Below are 7,742 nucleotides of genomic sequence, written 5' to 3'. Positions count from 1 at the left end.
CTTCTCCCTCTCCCTCTGCCTCTCTCCTCGGCTCATGCTGTCTCTCTCTCTCCTTCTCTTTCTTTTCCACTCTACATCCCTCTCTCTCTAAAATGAATAAATAAAAATTTTAAAAGAGAGATGTAAATATTCAAAAAATAAAATCTTAAAGCATACACAGGGCATAGGTACAAGAGTAATAAAGAAAATTCACATTGGACAATAAGTAAAAAAAATATCAGCAAAGAAAACAAGTTTTGTCTCAATATTTTATAAATACATACTTTATTTGGCAATCACTCCTAAGCCACAATAACATTACACTTTTCCAATATTTTAAACAAATTCACTCTTACTAATCAGTGATGAAAAAGGTATAGAAGGAGGAGGACTTTAGATCTACCACTGAAGAAACACTCATCAGTGTTGCTTTCCTTGCCAGAAATGCAGGTCGTGGGAGATCATCAATACTGGTGAATAAATACATGGATAGAAAGTGCCACAAAAGAAAAGAAAAGAAAAGAAAAGAAAAGAAAAGAAAAGAAAAGAAAAGAAAAGAGCCACAACATTCTGGACTGTCTTTTGCTACATATAATGCATTTTGTTAAACAATGAGATGAAATGGATTCTCAAGAAATAATATGCTAAAGGATCTTTAGTGGCTACCGAATAATAGTAAACTGGCTTGCCATTTATGAATAGAATGTATTTAATTGGAAATTAGATACCAGATTAATCTATATATATGTGTGTGTGTGTTTGTGTGTGTGTGTGTGCGTGTGTGTGTATATCGCAAGTGTGTTTATTATGACTTTTTACTATTGTCTTAGCTCAGGCTGCCATAATAAAATACCATTGGCCTGGTAGATTACAAAACAAACATTTATTTTTCACAGTTCTGGAGGCTGAGGTCTGGAATCAGAATGCCAGCATGGTCGGTTTCTGGTGAGAGGACTCCTGGCTTACAGAATGATCACTTTCTTTCTATTTTTTGTGTATGGAAGAAGGAGAGAGAGAGAGAGTTCTGACTTCTTATAAGGACACTAACTCTATTAAAGGGCCCCCTCCTTCACAACATCATTTAAATCTAGCTACTTCCCAAAGGCCCCACCTCCAAATACCATCACATTGTGGGTTAACTCTTCAACATATGAGTTTAGGAGGGGACACAAACATAGAACCCATAACAACTCTGTATCTTCTTTGAAAATTAAGGACACCTGGCTGGCTCAGTTGGTTAAGCATCCAACTCTTGATTTTGACTCAGATCAAGATCTCAGGGTCATAACATCGTGCCCTGTGTTGGGTTGCACGTGGAGCCTGCTTAAGATTTTCTCTCTCCTTCTTCATTCCATTTGCAATCTTTCTCTTTCTTTCTCTCTTCTTTCTTCCTTTTTCTTTCTTTCTTTCTTTCTTTCTTTCTTTCTTTCTTTCTTTCTTTTTTCTTTCTTCTTTCTTTTTTCTTTCTTCCTTCTTCTTTCTTTCTTTCTTTCTTTCTTTCTTTCTTTCTTTCTTTCTTAAATAAAAGCTAGAAAGAGAGAGAGTGTGTGTGTGTGAGAGAGAGAGAAAGCAGAGAAGGAGAGTGACAGGAAGAAGGCAACTCCCTGCTGAGCGATTGAGCAGGGGGCACAGTACGAGTCCTGATCCCAAAACCCTGAGATCATGACCTGAGCTGAAAGCAGATGCCCAACCGACTGAGCCACCCAAGCACTCTCTTCCTCTCTTTCTTAAAAATTTTTTTTGATGAGCAGATGAACCTGCCATCCCTCCATCTGTTTTTAATGTGAATACCTAGTATCTGTTTGGAGCAAGACATCAATCCAGAACTAGTGTTTCTGTTCTAGAAAATAGAGAATGCAGAGCAAATGACTTTTACAGTATGAAAGCCATGATCAGGGAGAGGGGTGGGAGAACATGTGTTATGTCATCTTTTGCTTGGTGGTTTCTTGCTATTTTTAAACACCAAAGGTTATGTAATCTTTTCTATAGTGGAACTTAGCACTGTACTTCTACTGTTCTCACAGACCACAGAGGAGAGCATAATTACCTAATGATTTGCATGTTGCCTGTAGGTAATACTAGAGTTGGCTTAAGGTAGAAACCCACTCGCTTGGGATTTGACCTCTCTGATGTCTGGCCCTGTGTCCAGACTCCCATCCCTTCACACACAACCTCTGTTTGTTAGCTCTGGGGCAGCCTATGACTCACCAGTCTTTAGAGTAATATTGTCGCTGAAGGAAATGGCAGAGTGGTTGGAAAAATCTATCAAAGTTTCCATTACTTAATTTAAAGGTTCTAGTGAATCTGCTCCACTAAGGAGATTGAATACTTACTGGTACCTAACCTAGGAGATTTTCAGATGCTGGTGGTATTCCTTTAATACCAGGCCTTACTTGGTGAAGCTTCTAACCCAATGTCGAATTTCACCCTCCTTTTACCCTCTAGTCATTCTAACAGGATGTAAATTTATTTACAGCCCACCTGTAAATTTATTATCATCTACTACTAAGTATCAGAGCTAAGCTGGAAACAGGACTCATTTCTGTGACCTGCAATTGCAATGTGGTTGCTGCTTAGTGGCTTTTATTTATTTTTTTTAAGATTTTTATTTATTTATTCATGGGAGACATAGAGAAAGAGAGAGGCAGAGACACAGGCAGAGGGAGAAGCAGGCTCCATGCAGGGAGCCTGACGCGAGATTTGATCCAGGGTCTCCACTATCACGCCCTGGGCTGAAGGCGGCGCTAAACCGCTGAGCCACCCGGGCTGCCCAGTGGCTTTTCAAATCAGTTAGTTGCCTGGGATGCTTGCATGGCTCAGCAGTTGAGCGTCTGCCTTTGGCTCAGGGTGTGATTGGGTCCAGGATTGAGTCCCACGTTGGGCTCCCTGCATGGAGCCTGCTTCTCCCTCTGCCTGTGTCTCTGCCTCTCTCTTTCTCTGGCTTTCATAAATAAATAAATAAAATATTGAAAAAATAAAATAATTCCCAAAAGGGACAGCTAACAAGTTATTTGGCAAAAACCCATGGACATCTTTACTCCTCTCTTCACTCTGAGATCTAGGTGATTTTTTTTAATATAATGGGTAATTTGAAAATATTTTGAGGCAGAAGGGAAAACATTTCAGAATTTATATGCAATGCACTAAAACTTCGATCTACTCAACTAATGATTGTAATATAATAATGATAATGACAGGTAACATTTACAGAGTACTTCATATAGATAACCATGTTTTGCCTATAACTTGTTACGCATTATTTCTAAAATTAAGGTTGCAACATCCTCAGATTTTTGTTTATAAATAGAATGTGTGTGTTTTCCTGTGTGATATAGCATGTATCTTTAAGAGTACATGAAAAATAGTGTATATTTTAGAAATAGTTGTGAAATGAAACCCCATATAATTACTATCCAGGGCAAGAAGTAGAACATTTCCACTGCCATTGGTATCTCTTATTATTGATACTCCCTCACAGAGTTTAATGATGATAATTCCTTTGCTTTTTCAAAAAACCCATCTATACCTACATTCCCCCATCATGCTTAGTTTGCCTATTTTTGAACTTCATATTAATAAAATCATAATGCAGGGGTTTTTTTTGGGGGGGGGATCTGTTATAAAATTTCCATTGTTGAGATATATCCATGTTTTGCATGATGATAAGTTCACTTATTCTTTATAAATTATATTTCATTATATAATTATGCCACAGTTTACGACATGTCTTGACTATTGATGAAATTTGGGTTGTTTCTAGTCTGAGCTCTTGAATACTAATACAATGAACATTTTTGAGCATGCATCTGGGGATGTGTTTGTTTAGAGCAATGTTGTTCCAAATTTTAGAATCAGAATCATTCGTGTTTTTAACAAGTTCTCTGGTGATGTTGATACTAGTGATCCCGGAGGCCACACTAGATCCTCCAATCGAGGATGTATAGCAAAGACTAGAATAGCTAGGTCAGCAGAGAAAAGTATCATCAATCTTACAAAATTATCTCAGTGTTCCAAAGAGGCTAGACCAATTTCTACTCCATCGGGAGAGAATGTGCAATCCCATTGCAGCTATCTAAGACTGATTTGTCGGCTGCCTTATTTTTGCTTATATGGTGGGCTTGCAATATACCTTACTGTGATTTTAATTTTATTTTTATTGTTGATGAAGTTAAATACATTTTAATATATTTGTTGGCCATCAGAATTTATCTTCTGTCAAGTTCCTGCTCAATTCTTTTCCCTAGTTTTCCTTTTTTTTTTTTTTAACCTGTTGCTTTGTAGGAACTCTTTATTTATTCTAACAGTAGTCTTTGTTAGTTACCTGTGTTAGAAATATCTTCTCCTTCTCTGTGGTTAGTCTTTTAATTTACTTTACAATATACAATATGCCTTAATAACTTGAAGTCTTACATTTTAATGTCATAATTTTATCAGTTTTTATTTTGATGCTTTTGTGTCTTATTTAAGAAATCTTTCTTCATTTGAGATTATAAGGATATTCTCCTACACTACCTTCTGATCTTTAGAGTTTAGCCTCAAATTACTTGTAAGTGATCCGATTTTTTTCTTTTTCTTTTTCCTTCTTTCTTTTCATGTGGATAACCAATTATCTAGGGACTGTATTTTGAAAACTCTATCTTTTCTTCACAGATCTGCCATATCAACTCTATCATACAACAGGAGTCCAGGGACATCTGGGTGACTCCGGGTTTGAATGTCTGCCTTTGGCTGGGGACATGATCCCAGAGTCAGAATCGGGGGATCGAGTCCCACATTGGGCTCCCTGCATGAAGCTTGCTTCTTCCTCTGCCTGTGTCTCTGCCTCTTTCTGTCTATCATGAATGAATAAATAAAATCTTAAAAAAAAAAATAACAGGAGTCCATATGTGTGTGGATTCACCCTGGGATCTCCATTCTGTCAATTGGTCAATGTTTCTATCCCTTCACCAATACCACAGATTACTCATTATTATGGTTCAGGGATTAGTGAACTTTATTCTGTAAAGTCCAAATAGCATATATTTTAGGCTTTATGGGCCTTATAGAACATGTATAGTCTGTCTTTTTTCTAACAATTCTTTAAAATGTAAAAAAAAATTTTATTTCAAGGGTTGTACTATATACTAAAACAGGCTGTGGGCCAGACTTGGCCTGCAGCCATAGTTTGCTGAACCCTGCTAAAGGTTTATTTTAAATTTTTGTATCTGTATCAGTTAAGTCATTGCCACAAAAACACAGTGGATTAAAACAATAAGCATTTATGTTTTTTCTCATGAACCTCTAAGTCAGAAGGTCTGCTATAGTTTGGATAGGCAGTTCTGGTGATTTGGGTTGGTTTCTGTCAGTTGATATTAAGTTGTTTTGAAAGTCTTCAGGTGACACAGTTAGTCTCAGTCTCCGTCAAGGTACCTTGGGCTTATTCACAGGGCAGCTGCATGTCTCTGAGCAGAGATGAAAGCATGCCAAGTACCTTGAGGCCTAGGTGCAGAACTGGCCCATTGTCACTTTTGTTGCATTCTACCGTGCAAAGTAAGTCAGAAATCCAACTCAGATTCAAGGAGTGAAAAAAAGAGACTCTACTTTTTATTGAAAGAATATGAAAAGTCATATTGCAAAAGCTTAAAAAACAAACCAAAAAAATCCCAAAAAAAACAGTAAGTTTCAATTTATCTACCAAATACGTAGTTGAGAAAATTCTCCTATTGTGTTATTTTCATGAAGGCATTTGAGTTTAGTCTTGAAGTCTTGCAGAAAAAAGGAGGAGAATCATTTGAGTAGATGGAAAAGCTTTTCCAAGTGACTTGATTGCTAAAGAACCTTTCATGTGCAAGGAATGCCAAGCAGCTCTACAAGTTGGATGAAGAGTCCGAGGATCATAGGAGCCAAAGATAAATTTAGAAAGGTAATTTGGAGATGATTTTTAAGGGGTTAATCTTATAAGGAATGAGTAGTCATAAGGTTTTATTTTAATGGCTTAATCAAATGACATAATCAGACTTATGATCTGGAAATTTCTCCAGAGGAAAGTAAGATGGATGAGAAATTGACTAGTTGAATTTTAGAGGATTGGGGTCATCTGAGAAACAATGGAGACCTGAACTAAAACAATAGCAGCACAAATTGGAATAGAGGGAGATGATATTTTGAAAGTACAATGAATGAGGAATAGCGAATTATCAGATAGATATGAAAGATAAGGAGAAGAAAGAACCCATGATACATGTTAAGTTTTCTTGCTCAGGTGCTGTGAGTGGTAAAACGATTCACCAAGATACAGGACATAATGAAGAAAAATTGGGGGGTGGGGAAAAGAAGAGTAAGTTCATTTTTTATACACTGAAGTTAGGCTTGACAGAAGGTGTATGAGTAGATAGAAATCTTTGAGACAGTCTGCTGATCGAATATATGGATCTGGGTCATTGGAATTGATACCACTCTGATAAATAGATTGGGAAATTTACCAAGGATCAGTTCTGGGGAACAGCAACATCATCATATTATGGTGGGGTATTTTGATTTATCCTTTCACCTTTCAAACCTTGATTTTAGAATTCTTTGTAATTTGTAATGCCATGTGAAAATATTGTACAGTGGGCTTCTCAAATTTTAATGTGAATAGGTGTGACCACAGATCTTTTTTTTTTTTTTTAGATTTTATTTATTTATTCATGAGAGACACAGAGAGAGAGAGAGGCCGAGACAGAGGCAGAGGGAGAAGCAGGCTCCATGCAGGGAGTCCAATGCAGGACTCAATCCCAGGACTGCAGGATCACACCCTGAGCCAAAGGCAGGCCCTGACTCACTGAGCCACCCAGGCATCCCATGACTGTAGATCTTGAAAATATGCAGGTTTCAATTTAGTTAGTCAGAGGTGGGGCTGAAATTCTGCATTTTTAATGAATTCTTGAAGGGTGCTGGCAATGCCGGTCTACAGACTATGAGTAGCAAGTTTATATACAGCAGTTTTAGTTCATGATGTTTTTAATTAAGTGACATTTACTAATGTTTGTAACAGATAGTAGCTAAATTCAACCACACAAATAAAAAGCCTCTTTAAGCATCTCCCATACCTTAATAACACCCAGGTTATATATCCTACCACAAGAATGAGCAAAGAAATAAATCTGAGCAGTCCTGACCCTTGCTCCAAAAGTACAGAGCATGAATTCTCTTAGACAGGCCAAGGTGTATGTGTCCACATGTGTTAGGTGTCTTTGACCCAACAGCTGTCACTAAGTATATCCAATGCTCAGGAAACAGTGGGGTAAGTGGTCGAATAGTCAACAAGGCTAAAAGTCAAGCGTAGATACAGAAATTGATGTAGAGTGATTTTTGCCACTGGAACTTAAACTGGCTGTGTATTCCTCTCCTCTAATCAGAAGCAGCTTCCCTTCCAGCTGTACCGGATATTCTGTTTATTCACTTTGTACTTTAGTAGCAAGTGTCCTTAGTGAAAACTTCATTTCCCAGCATATCTTCAGGGATCTCCATTAGACTGGTAACAGATTATCACCATCTGTTGGTGATTATTTCACTATGTAACAGCCTGATCTAAGAGACGTGTCCTCTTTCACCAGCAGAGCAATACCTGGGGACAAGTAGGTCAGGCTCAAGAGGAGATGCAAAAATTACAGCTGGGTGTAGATAATCAATATTAAAACAGCCGGCCGGTTTCTACTTCTATTCTACGCATTTCTTTTTGCAAAATGGAGACGATAGAGTCCTTTTCACATTTCTATTTTCTGGAATCTGAAACAGATTCA

Source organism: Vulpes lagopus, chromosome 6 (genome assembly GCF_018345385.1).
Source record: "Vulpes lagopus strain Blue_001 chromosome 6, ASM1834538v1, whole genome shotgun sequence".
In the NCBI taxonomy this organism is placed as follows: domain Eukaryota; kingdom Metazoa; phylum Chordata; class Mammalia; order Carnivora; family Canidae; genus Vulpes; species Vulpes lagopus.
The sequence above is the reverse complement of the archived record's forward strand: the minus strand, read 5'-3'. Positions refer to the sequence as shown.